This window comes from Barbus barbus (assembly GCF_936440315.1).
Source record: "Barbus barbus genome assembly, chromosome: 20".
NCBI classification, from domain to species: domain Eukaryota; kingdom Metazoa; phylum Chordata; class Actinopteri; order Cypriniformes; family Cyprinidae; genus Barbus; species Barbus barbus.
The window spans coordinates 15,555,675-15,569,594 of NC_136748.1; the positions used below are offsets into that span (position 1 = coordinate 15,555,675).

The 13,920-nt window shown below is 38.6% G+C and overlaps 1 pseudogene across 1 annotated transcript in view; it reads left to right on the plus strand.

Annotated features, from left to right (window-relative positions):
• Nucleotides 1–355: 355 nt before the first annotated feature.
• LOC306886729 (usherin-like) overlaps nt 356–13,920 on the plus strand; it is a 249,435-nt pseudogene continuing 235,870 nt past the window's right edge. Inside the window, exons 1-2 of the transcript in view lie at nt 356–888; nt 2,300–2,463. The product of the transcript in view is annotated as an usherin-like (transcript). The remainder of the gene's footprint in view (nt 889–2,299; nt 2,464–13,920) is intronic.

Below are 13,920 nucleotides of genomic sequence, written 5' to 3' on the forward strand. Positions count from 1 at the left end.
AGAGAGGTTATTATAATTCTCCTCTTTGCAATGCCACTTGAATTCAGGGTAGATGTTACTGGCATATAACCATGCTCGGTGCAATTCAGATGCACCGGCAAAAGTAATTGTTAAGCTTTTCTTGCATCAAGTGGAATCCTAACAGCCTCAGGAAGGGTGTCAGGGTATAATATTTTTCATAAATATGTTTTCACATATGATTTTGCTCTTCCTTTCTCCCTTTGGTTCTCTACAGGACTTTTACGGGCCCAAATCCTAGCTATCATGTGAAGGCTTTGGCCTCCTCTTTGACATTGTGCCATTAAGCTGCGCTGTCTTACCCAAGGCACTGGACTGTAAAAATGTCACCACCGGCATGACCATCATTACTTATTTAAGATCACTACATCTGGAGGCAACCTCGCCACCAACAACGAATTGGCTCCTTGGGCACAAAGGTGCTATGTTATTACTGTACACCCTAGGCTTTTATGCCCCCCTCTGCCTGGTTGCCCCTCAGGGCAACTTCCCCAGGCTCGAGAACATCGGAGCATATAAATCTGTCAGCACCATGCCGACAAGGGCCACATGTGGAATTCCTGAGAGAAGTACTTTCTGTCAAGCTGGCCAGGTTCAGGAGGATCTCCACACCTGTATCCAAAAGTTCTGCATCCAGGAGTGTCTGTATAGCTCCTCTACGCCAGACTACACCGATGTCCTCACCACAAGCGTGCGCACATGCTGGAAGGGTGATGCATGGGACCACAATACAGACGCGGAGGCCGATTCCACCAGCTTCATCTTTCCTACCTCGAGAGGTTGTCCGGCTTCCCCATCGGCTCTAAGCTTCGGCCCAGCGAGCTCATTTACTCTAACGGTGTGGCTGAAACTCGAGCAAGACACTGTAATGTAAGTAGACACACGTCCAGAATTTTCCCTTAAGAAGATCAGAGAGGCAGTGCAAGTGTTTCTGTCACTTAGAGAGTGAATATTTTACTTAATCAACTGAATCAGTTTCAATACCTGCTCCGTTCCAGGAAAAGAATGACTTGTTAGAACACCGCTGTATGATCTAAACCCGATATGGATTAGCTCGGCCGCTCGCCTTGCCAGAACTGGTTTTATTCAAACTAGCTTTTCCTGTGTAGTTGATCCCCACTCAGCTGTTGGTTGTCCTCACCTCATTTTCTGACATTTCCTCTGTTGTAACTCCACTTTGAAAGTGTGTTGGTACATGGAACACATTCTGTGAGGAGTCCTGCCAAGTTGAAAAAGCTCTGAGCCCTGTTTGCTCTGCTCCGGCAAGACCAGCTGTGGCCAGTTTTAGATCAATGAAATGAAATTGCCACAGTGTTTCCTGAGCTCTGGCAAAAAAGCATCAACTCAAAGGCCACTTTGTTTTTCCACAGCACAGAAAATGATATAGTTGAAAGTGGGTGATGGGATGAAAGGATGGAGTCAGAGAGGCTGTAGAAGAAGAACAACTGTTTCAGCATTTTATATCAAGTGCAGAGCATGAAAAGAGAGAGAAAGCCACAAGCGTGTAGTGTTGAAAAATAAATAAGCGAGTCCATGCGGTCAAGGCGGTTCATCCGTCACGTTCTCTCCTTGAAGCAACGTGAGGCAGAGTCAACAGGCTTGCGTGTTTATTCTGTTCTTAGTGAATTAATTGGCCTGTGTTTAATACCTGCCTAAGATCCCCTTGGTAATATGACATAAAAATATACACCGCTCAGACATAGTTTTTTGGAACACTTGCCTTAGTAGACTTATTGAATACTAAAACGTTGCCTTCCCTGGAGAAGCCTGGCCTAATTGCAAGTGGAGCAGGCAGCAAAAGCTTGGCTGTAGGTGAGATGTTTCTGACTCCGGGGCCAGCCGCAACAAGAGTACAAATGCTTTTTGATTTATTGTATGTGGTGGCCTGTGTTCGTAAATGCTGCCGTTTCCCGTAAAACGTCTGTAATGGTGTTTCATATGACAGTGTATGAGGGTGTTTTCGAGTAACAAAAAAAGGCAAATGGAAAATATTGATACAACATGCATAAATGTCAGAGTGATGTTCATTTATTTTTCCCCGTAAAAGAGGGTTGTTGGATTTTCATAGCCGATATGTTTAAGGTGTATTGATTGCTTACTGATGTCTTGAACTGTCCCTATATGAAATAATATGAGGCACTTTATACGAAGATGTGTTATACAATTCCAAATTATATTTATTGTAAATTTAGGCCTGTTTTGGATATTCTTTTATGTTGCTTGTTTTGAGTGCCTGAATTGCTCTCAACAAAACATTAATGTTTGTTTTCCTAATGTGAAGGACTGTAATGGAAAAGAGCGCTGTGGGCCGACTAGTGCTGCTGGTGACAGTCTCCAAGGATGACATTCAGATCCACTATGGCATTCACAGCAAACAAAACTTCTCCATAAGCATGAAGACCGCAGGTCACATTAGCATAGGCCACTGGACACATGGCTCTACAGGTAGGCAGCATGTTTCTATTCTCTTATTTTTTCTGTGGTCATTTATATGTGTCACATACTATTCACGACAACATGAAACAGCATGTAACTTTATAATGTGATATCCAACTATGAAGTCGAGCTGAATATGTATTGGGAAATAGGGCAGTGCTTGATTTTATCCATCAGGTTTGGATCACCTTTTGTTGTGATGGTATTATTTAATTTTTGGTTATGTTAACAGAAAAGAAAAATTGTTCTTGGAAAATGTTTGTTTATCTTCAATAAGACTATTTATTAATAAATAAAAAAAATTGGAGTTGAAAATTGGATTAAAATAGAAAACAAAAATGTGCTTTTAAAAATGTTTTTAAAAAGATTAAGCTCTTATGTGTATCTAATAATATGTTACAACTCCTTCCTGTTGCAATAGAGAATGCCTCATGATGTAAATGGTCCATTTTAATTTCTTGTCTTTAAATTGACTGTTGTGATTTTTCAGACATAAATAGGTTTGATGAGATCAAGATTATTTGAATATATATTGTACAATAAAGTATATGCTGCTTACATGCCAGCAGGGATGAATAGTTGTTCTAGCATTGCGGAAGAAATCGTATAATATAATAAGCTTGGTCAGGTGTCATGTAGTGTTGCCCTGGCAACACTAAATCACCATCCATTCATATTTGAGGTAATTAGCTGCTGGAAAATATTGATATTAATATTGTGTCGGGAGAACCCGCAGCAGGTTCTCATTGAACCCATGTCACAACAGATTTCCACTTTGGACAAGATGCATGAATAGAAGGTGTTAATTACAGTGGTAAACATCTGCTTTCCTGCAGCTGTGAGGGCAGGAAGGGGGAAGAGAGCAGGTCAACCCCTCACACACCCTGCTCTGAATACATATCAACACACACACACACACACCAGGTCCAGTCGCTTCTGCTTCACTCCTGTCAGAAACATTCAGCTGCTTTTGCCTCTGCATAGTTTTCAAAGAATGATCCGCATCCAATGTAGCAATGCAAACATGAAGATCACAAAACTGTGGAATTGCTGGGTCATGTTTCATTCTCAGCTTTCAGAGCCCTTTGCACAAACAAAGTACCAGTCATTCCCATTAGGACAGGCTCTCTGGCATTGTTCGGCTTTGGAAATGGCTGCCTGCATCTCTGTGTCTGAAGTGAAAGGAGAAGGAGCAGAGGATAAACGTGGCCATCATCAGGAAACAGAGTGCTCTGTCTGTGGAGAGTATTACCTTACAATAGTAGTGATTATTATGGCTTTAAATTGCAATCGTTCAGATTATGAATAGCAGTTTGACTTCTGGGACAGAAAACATTATTATGATAATGAGATCCTTCCCACAAATTCAGAGGTAATATGTTCCCTTCCTGTGACAGCCTTGACTTGGACTATATAAGATATATTTTCTGTGCCCATTAGGAATTTAAACTGCTGGCCGGCCACTGTATTCTTGGGACAAAATTAGCCTATTTTCAGCCTTAACTCTTCATGGTGGTCTACTTGCTGAGGACTATTACTGACACAGTATCTAAGTACCTGGTTTCTTGCAAGATTTCACAGGGACAGAACTATCCCTTGAATATTATTATGAAAAACATTACAAGTGTAAACATAAAAAAAATTATTGTGTGTAACTGTGCAACAGTGATATTAATGCATTATGCATCTACCCTATATAAAAGTGACAGATAGACCTTTTGACTGTAAAATTACATATTTTACACATATTACATAATCGACTAGTTAGTGGTTTACTTGGACAATAAATGAGGTAGTTGTCCTTTAGGCTGATTTACGTTTCTCATGGATGCATGTAGATATATGACAGATATTAACCCCTTAACTGTCACCCCCCCTTTTTGAAAGTGCACTATTTAAAGTTAAATTGTAATAATTCATGAATGCTTTTGAATACAGACCTAAGATTGGTCTCCTTTTAAAGAAGACAATCAGCAGATTATTGCAGAAGTGAAATAATTTCAAAAAACGCAAGTAAAAAAAAGTTATAAAAGTTTAAATTTACTGTAAATAACATGTACGATACTATTATTATTATATATTAAATAAAATAAATACTTTACAAAATATATTTTAATCCAAATTTGGCATAAAATTAAAGCCATATGTCTAAATATGTTGTGTTCCAAATTTGAAGTTGTTATAAAAAAAATTGAGGTTACTATGCAATTTTGTTTAGGTGTTATACCACAAACAGCCACCGGGTGCCATTCAAACCCCATTGAAGTTTTTTTTATGCACTTTTCTGTGACAAATGGATCAATTTCTCTCTCACTCTTACTCCTATCACAAAATAACCACCAAATATGGAATCTTGAGACTCAGACCTTTCCGATGATATGTATTTTGTCAAGATTATAAAAAGTTTTGATTCTATAAGACCGTAATACATTTAGAATATGACACCTCCCACTAAGGGGGAGGAGCCCGCTAAAATAATTTAAAGTACCATTTCTATGGTGACATAATATCCGATTTCAAAATGGTTTTCACAGGATGAATTTTGAGATTTTAAGCTTTCAAATTATATATAATATATGATGATTACTAAAACATGTGATAGGAAAAAAAGGAAACGAATAGAATTTTTGTGTCAAAGGTCAGAGCTCCTGTTATGGTGTATATGTTTTGAGGTGCGCTCTTGTCATAAATTAATCTATTACTGCTCCTACATAATTTTTTTATAACAAACAGTGGTGAAATATCTATTTAGGAGTCCTGGACCTTTCCAATGATATATAGTTTGTCATGATTAGATTAGGATTTAATGGTAATATATTGAAGTAAAGTTAGGTGTCCCGTATACGGGACGGTGACAGTTAATGGGGTAACCCTTTAAGGTACTATAAAATGCATGTGATCATTTTAATTTGAATGGATTTTTACTGTATTGATACTCCTAAAATTTTGGGTTTTATATTTCTGTTTTTTAAATTTTTGTTTTATAGGTTTAACAAAGCAAAATCGATCTTTCCAAGTTCTCCCTTTAAAGCAGCTTACCCCTGCTTGAAATTCACTGGACTAGTTGACCATCCAGACCCATACTGTTAACATTAGTTTTGCATGTTGTATGTCTCTCATGTGTCGTTGCTCCTTCCTTTTTCTTGCAAATATAAGCCCAGTAAGACTGTGCACTTTGGTTTTTACTATAATCATTATCAGATTACTTTTGCATTCCCTTAGGGTCAGTTTGGGATTATTTGCTGTCTTTAACTCCACTACTGACTGCCAGTTTTGTCAAATGCAGGCCACCAAATAATTAAGCACCCTGTCAGGTAGCTGTCTTCCTACTACCTGTTGAGGAAGACTCTATAGTCAAAAGAAACTCCAAGATAAAGAGAGCAGAGGAAAAAAGCAACACTCAAGCGGAATACAACATTACAGCGTTTAGAAAGGCTTCAGGGAAAAAGAAAAGAGGAGTTGATCTGTAGGTGCTTGTCCGTAGTCATTACTTTAAAAGGAGAGTGAGAGCAACAGAGGAGGAGAAGCTAGAGAAGAGTGATATGCCTTTTATGCCGCCCGCTCGGATGACGATGAGGAGCGACAGTGGGCTCCTGTCAGTTGTTTGTTGTGCTGCTTATTGTAGGTAATTTGTCTCTCTGAAATTGTGGGCTGTAATTGAGATCAAGCAAGTATCGAGTGGCATAAGACTCGGCAGGGAGGAAAAGTACAAGTGTTCTTTTTGTCTCTCTTTGCATGTCAGTTCAAAACCGTGAACGTATCACAGCGTAGCTGACGAGCCTCGGCAGGTCTTGACACATAAAAAGAGTCATCGAAGAGGGAAAGTTGAAAATGTAAATGCCAAGGAGGAATAATGATTACAGCCGCTCCTCAACGTAAATCTGAATTATCATATCAATGCGTGTCAGGTGCCTGTCATGACAAAACACGCTCTTATGAATGTTTAAAACTTCTTGTTCTTGTATATAAATGTTGGGAGTCTTTTGATGCAGTTCTTCGCTAGTCAAGTGGACGTTATCACATCTACAGCTTGTCCATTTTGTTGGATCCATGTCACAGACATTGTTTTGTTCGCTCTCACTTCCAGGTCTCGTGTTTAGTTACAATTTAAAAAGCTGCTGTGATGCCAAGTAGAGACAGGACTTTGCTTGGGTCAGACAGAACCGAGTTATGCATCTTGAAAACTTATTTTCCCCTTTAGCTTCTTATATAGAAGTTGAAATAAAACCATAATCGTTTCATTTTCGATTGATTCTATATATTTTCTGAAATGACGAAGTGTTTTCATGCAGTTTCTAAACTAATGAGTAGAACCATAAAGTCTTGAATATGTATTTATATAATAGTTAGTTCCAGTCCATGAATTTGTTTGGCAGAGCGTGTTTCAAGAGCTCTGATATGCAGTCCAACAGCATTAAGACTGTTGTGTTTACATGTTCCAGACAGACTGTCAGTCTGTACATTAGTAGTGGAGATTTTTCAATGAGTCTCTCTGCAGGTTGCCAGTTGGTGACTTTATGAGTAAGTCATTTAATTGTTAATTGAATTAGTTTGAAAATGAACATTGATTCATTCACAAGCCGAACAAGTGACTTACGAGTGATTCACTGAATCATTTCATCAATGGATTCACTAATGGCTGGAATACACTACACAACTTTTAAAACGTTAGGCATCATACATTTACCAACTTTGTACATAGTCACAGAGGAAAACTGGCCATCATACACTAATCGACTGAGAATCATACACTACCAGACTTTAAAGTTGTTACGATCATGCAGAAATGTGCGTCTTGATGTCAGGAGACGCTTGACAGATGAAGACAATGTGTGTTCTAAAATTGGCTGAAAATATAAAACATGTTTGATATCCTCTGACTGGATGGAATCATATTCTGAAGCTAAAGAAAATCAGAGTCTGTGTCCATCATACACTACGCGATTGTCTATGAAATCTGCCAGCTCAAATCTTACCGAAGACAAACATATCATTTGTGCATCATAACTGCATCATTAGAATCGATCGCTCAACTGATTCATTTCAGAGTTGCTCAGAGACATGCACCTGTTAATTCTGATGTTAATTCTAACATCATTTGGCACAATTTTCATTGAAAGAGCAGAAATAGACAAAAAAGTAGCAACATCATATCTACAATTCTTTTCATTTACTCAATATTAATATTTATTGAACAGCATTGATTATATCACTGCATCTCCTGTGGGAAGCGATCTGAAACTGCTCTTGTGGCTGTTTATATGTTGTCTTTGGCTGTTCAAAGTTCGTGAGAATCCCACAAGTTAATGAACATTTTCACGCACAATTAGAGCTTCCACAAGGGTCTAGGCCTTGGCCGTGCCATTTCGATCGCAGAGGCTTGCACTGTGGCAGACGCTTGTTCTCCGGGGACATTTGTTTTGGCCAAGAGCTGCCGAGTCTCAAGCTCTTAACCCGAATGTGCACATGCCTCATCACCCTGCGTGAACTTCACCCCACCCAAAGATAAGTAGGCCAGCCAGCCTGTGGCCCAGGGCCCCTTGAGCCAGAGGACCACTAAAACTGGGGTGGGGTGGTGGGGTTGGTGAAGGGTAGCTGGCTGCCTGGAGTCAAACTATCTGTGTGAGAAAAAAAAGATCACGCAGGATAATAAAGACCTGTAGGCAGCTCGCTTTCACAGTATATGTTTAGTAATACAGTTTTTAACACAAATAGACTCCAAGTTCTCACTTCTTGTTGTTGTAAGCTGCAATTGCAAATATAATCACATCTATTGTTCATTGCTTTTCACATAGAAAATATACATTTCGAATTCTAAATTCAAATATCAAGAATGTCAAACTGATGTTTATCTTTGTAGATAAAGGTATGCTGTGAGTAAACTTTGTCGGAGCGCAGGAGTAAATCTCTAGCAGAGGAGACATCAGTGCTGCTATCAGGCTGCCCTCTGGCTCTGGCAGGGGAGCTGGCAGCAGGTCAGCTGACCTTTCAGAGCTTCTCATGCCACCTAGAGTGATGGAGACTGATTGGCAGCACAAGTGAAGGTGAAACAAGGTGGATGGAGGCAAGGAGAGCTTCCACCTTTCCCCAGCTCACTGTCTACGGGCACCGGAGGCCATGAGTGGTGAATAAATCACCTCAAAGTGTTGACAGGAAATTAGAGTCTTTGCAGCTCTAAGCTCTTGGAGTTGACTTCTACAGGACATGGGCGGCACGTCTGGCAGTACTTGTGAATATACTGTTTTAAATTACGTGTCGTATCGAGAGGAAAATACACTGGCCTTTTAAGAACCCTCAGCAATGACGTGCAGAGCATTGTTTAATCTTATCCGTCAAGGCATTTATGTGTGTTTCAGCACATCAATGTCAGATGGAATTAAACGTTTGCCCAGAGATGGGCTTTCCTTGGCAAGTTTTCTCAGGAGTCTTTATTCAGATTAAAGTCAGAAAAGATCAGTGGCAGATGGATATAAATCAAAAGGGGCAATGCTGAGTGGCAGAGCTTCTTGCAAAACTGGTAATGGCCATAAGTCGATATGAGCAATTTCACTATATATTATGTCTCTCAGACCGGGCGTGAATAACATTGACAGACGGGCGTATGGCCATGGGACGAGAACCATCCCGGAAATCGCCCGTGCTGATCAGACAGATCAAATGCATTGTGTGGCTGCAACGGAGTCCTGTAATCTGTCATAGCTGCGGGGTCGCAGCTCTTTGCAGATGTGGCGGAGCTGATTACATCTCCTCTGTTTAGCTGCTGCTGCCCTTCTGCCTAGTTAGCATGTGTTCATTGCTAGTGAAAGGCACGAGAGGGATGGGTAGAGGAAAAAATGAAGTGTACAGTCCTGGATCTGAGGCCTGTCAGGAGATGGATGGGTAGCTTGTGGCATGCTGCCCCCGCATCTACAATCTGTAAAGTGTACAGCAAAGTCATATGAACACACCAGCACTCAGCGTACTACATAAATAAAGCCAGACGGCAATAAGTCAGGTGCTAAAACACGCCAGTATGTTAAACATTTCCGGCATTTCTAAATAAATGGCAATTCATCAAACAGAAAACGTCACATGTGCACTATATTGGCTCAATTATATATTTCTTCCTTGGTGGTAATAAATAATGAGAGCCTACATGAAATGTGGGATTGGTTATTTCACTTTGATGGTTGTTCGAGACTTGTAATCTTGCAAGTGCATGATATATGTGCTCACTTACTTGGTCTGATTTTCAATTCCATAAAGGTTATATCAACATTTTAACTGCTTATACATCTCATGATATTGAAGAGCTACAATGCTTAATGATTTTTACATTATATAAGACATTTTCAGTTCTTCTTTTAACCAATTGTAAGTTATCAATTGTAATACAGTTGTATGTGTGATTGTGTGTGTGTGTGTACAGTTTATATCACGAGCATAAGCAATAGTAATAGTCATGCTTGCTACAGAAATCTCCACTAAAAAAATTAATGAAAAATCACAAATATGAACATAATCTCTAAACAAAATTTTCCACAGAAAATACCTTATTTATTGCTGGTGGATTGTCTTAAACCTTACCTTTTATTAAGGCTCCCCAGAGAAATTACGAATTTTCATCCATAGATGAGCCATAGATGTAGCTCTCCTTGTGTTTCCAGCACTTTCAAAGTCAGAAACAAGTGAGAAAAAAGGGAAATAACAGGAACATCACTTAGGCATTGCTCTTTCCATTCTTGCATTGAAGCTGCATTGAATTCACCCTCCTCGCTCACTGGTGAAAGAGCATGCTTGATTAATATCCTTAATGACAACCGGATCAATTAGGAACATTTGCACTTGTAAATTGCTTCTAAATGTCATGTTTTTTAGAAAAAGTCCACTTGAAATCATTATCTTGATGTAAAAAGATTGTAATTCACCATATATTTAGATATTCCTGGATTACCCCAGGAAGTCCATTAATGATACTGTAAAAACAAACAATTATTCCATATGTTTACATACACTGGGGTTTATGGACATTTGCTAATTTCCCAGTTAAAATGTCAAAGTTGCAATCATACCCATTGCGCTCGCTGTTCTGTAGTGCACAGTCACTGCTTGAACATATGTTAAATATTTATTTAGAAATGTCTAATTAGATTTAGTATTTTATGCCACTTATGATTAAGGTACCAAAAACACCGCTTATCGTCTGCTTGGATGTGACAGGGTCTTCAGAATCATAAGCAAGCTTTTTCTTTTATGTAAAGATGCTCATTTTTTACAGACACAACCATAACTGTAGAGACTATAGTGATATTACATTGTATTGAGATCCTAGTTAGTAAAAATAAATCCTGTTCACACAGTGAACAGTGAAAAAAAAACAACTCAAGATATGCTTTCTGTGTAAAGCATAGCCTCTCAAGAGTTATTACCTTTATTAAAAGCACTGACACACTGCCTTGTATATTTCTGACTTCTCTAGCTCCACAGAGACAATTTTCTTTTCTTAAATAAACTGTCATGCTAGTCTTAATATATTGTTGCCATCCTCGCAGCAGGAGGAAGAAGGCTGATATAAAACATGTATATGTGAGATTGGTAATTGTATCTTTAGTGTACTTGAGTAGAACAAATGTTTCTCTCTCATGGCTGCGTTAATGTGATAAAGGGGAAATTGGCTTTTCATCAGTTTTCTTCGCACTGTAATGGTGGACAGTGAAGAGAGGCCCCGGCGTCAATAGCAGCACTGCAAACTTCCTGTCTGTGATAGTTATATTTCACATCACCGCACTGGATTCTGAGTGCATTATGAAACATGTGATAATGTAACAAATTACAAATAGGAAAACCTTTTTGCTTCATTTAAATGATAAGAATCGCAGTGAGGCCTAGCTATAAGCCATAAATAAAACATCTCACATGTTTGCGGTTATGTATGTGTGAGTGTGTATGAGGTGGCGGGAGAGAGTGTGCGTTCAGATAGAAGGACAAGGCTCCAGCAGGTATCAGCGTTAAAAGAGGAGGATTGCTTGCACTGATACCCTCATCCGGAGTGGAATATTTCTAGAGGCCCTGACAGCTCCTCCAGTGCCGAAATGGAAAGGGCTTTATCATGGAATGGTTTGTCACTCACGCTGCTGCAGATGACTTGGCTTCAGGTTAAGCTTGTATCTGCCCCTGCTTTATGGTCCAAGCCCAAAGATCACAACATTGTTTTTGGTGTGAATTATGAAATCGCTGAAATAAAAAGCCCCCAGTTAGATTTTAGAAAGATTGTGCACTGTTGTTTTCTTAGAACAGAATCACAGGCTAAATTGTCTTCCTTGAGCACACGAAAGGGGTTTTAAGTATTTCATAAATCTCATGTCAGATGGTCTGCTTCAGTTTAAAGAGGTCATATTTTATTAGTTCATTCATTTTTTTCCCCAGAGGTTTCTTTTTACAAACACAGCCATAATTTAGTTTTTCCCTGACCTTTTTTTTTTCTCAGACCATTGGAGGCAAAATGCAAGCTGCGAGTTTGCTGTTGAGTCTAATGTAAAATGTAGTAATCTGTTTCCTTCTCAGAATTCCAGTGCAAATGGTATAAAGTGCTAAACCCTTTCAAAACAAGCTGTTTTTGCAACTCAGTTTCAATAAATGTTCAATAAAAGTTACTTCTAAATGATGAAGAATTATTAGCTTTTCAATTTTGTGATCCTTTTAAAGATCTAGTGTTGCCGCATGTAAATTAAAAACAGCTAATATTTGTTCAGTATTCACCTCTACAAGGCTGATGGGAAGCAGACCTTTAGCAGTTAGGTAGTGTAACTATTTCTTAATGTCAGCTATTATGTTACAGCTTTGGCTCAGTGTTTTTAATGTGTTGTGGTGTCTTACGACACTCTTAGCGTTGCTATTTCCCATAGATTTAAAGCTAAAAAAATGTTCAGTACTTTTCCACCATTTACAAAATATGTATTTATGTGGCTTCTTTATGTAAAGCTGCAATACTTTAGGAACAAATTATTGTTCGTTTTTTCTAGGAGTTTCTACTGCTAGTTGGACCTTTGCTTAATGGCCATTGTTGTATAAATAATGGCATAAATTTGTTGCACATTCTGGTAAATCCCTGTGCAGATTAAATGTTCCTTTTTCAATTTGAAAGCAGAGAGGAGCTTTTAAGATGTCAGCACCTGCTGATTAGTACGTTACTAAGAGCTCCACAGAACGGCCAGTTATTAATCTGCTCCACACTGGTTTGATCTCATAAGGCAGCGTTCCAGACAGGTCAGACCAGTCCCACACTACAAACACGCACTTGCATTCTAACACAATATGAGCTACCCAAGTGATGCACTTAGGAGACAAGCAGTTCAAATCAGCAAACACTTATTTCCCCCACCTTAAAAACACACACATACACACTGTTGTTGATAGACCTGACACGATGATAAACTCAAAAAGGAAACTAGGCAGTAGCAACTTTACTGTGCTGTAGTGTGTACTGTATGCATCCTATGATTACCATATTGACATAATTCATACATTTTTATCAAGATATTTCAAAGATAGATCAGATAGATTGTTGCAGGGATGATGTAATTTTGTTGGCCAGCCCAGAAGTTAGCATTACCCTGGTTCCCTTCATAAAAAGCCAATAGGAGTTGTAGAAAATAAGCTCTGTGACCAACAAAAGTTTATGATTCTTACATTTTGTTCACAAAGATAATGTTTACAAAAAACGACAAACTACCACTAACCTTCCAACAACTCGTTTAGTCTTCATTTAAAATATACAAGTTGGAATGTTTGAAAAAGAATAGTTTGGAATAGTGTGAGCATAAACACAATGAGACTGTGACTATGGGCTAATATGTAGATGAGTTTTGCATGATAATGTTTAATGTCCCAGACAACCTTCGTAGTCCCATTTAGCCACTTGTTAACTGCCTTTTCAAGACACAAAGTCTTTGAAAACCACGAGTGGGGAATTATTGATGTATTTTTTTTTTGCTGTAGAACATAAAAACACATTGAACTTCTGTTAACCACAGACCTTATTTTAGGCATTTAACCAAAAGCCCCCCCTCCCCCAAAAAAATGGAACCAGAAGTTCAAAAATGCTCACTATTTATCAAATAATGTATCAAATAAATGGCGTGTATCAAATAACATTTAGTGGTGAAATCTAATAACAAAAACAAATCCCAAAATCATATGCAGAATACTTTAATAAACACATTTTTAAACTATAACTAAAGCAATGCACAAAATAATCATTGAAACTACTGCAAAGAAATGTGACCAGAAGAATGACGGTCCTTCCTTCCTGACTGAAATAGTCCAATTTCCTGCTGGAGTGAATGAATTTGGAACCAAAGCCAGATTGTACAAGCAGCCATGTTTGGCTGGTTAGCATAGCGCCTGAGGCTGTAGATGCTGTAACTATGCCATTCTCCATTCTAAAATCTAACTTTAGCTGTTAGTGTGTTCTGATTAAATTTATTT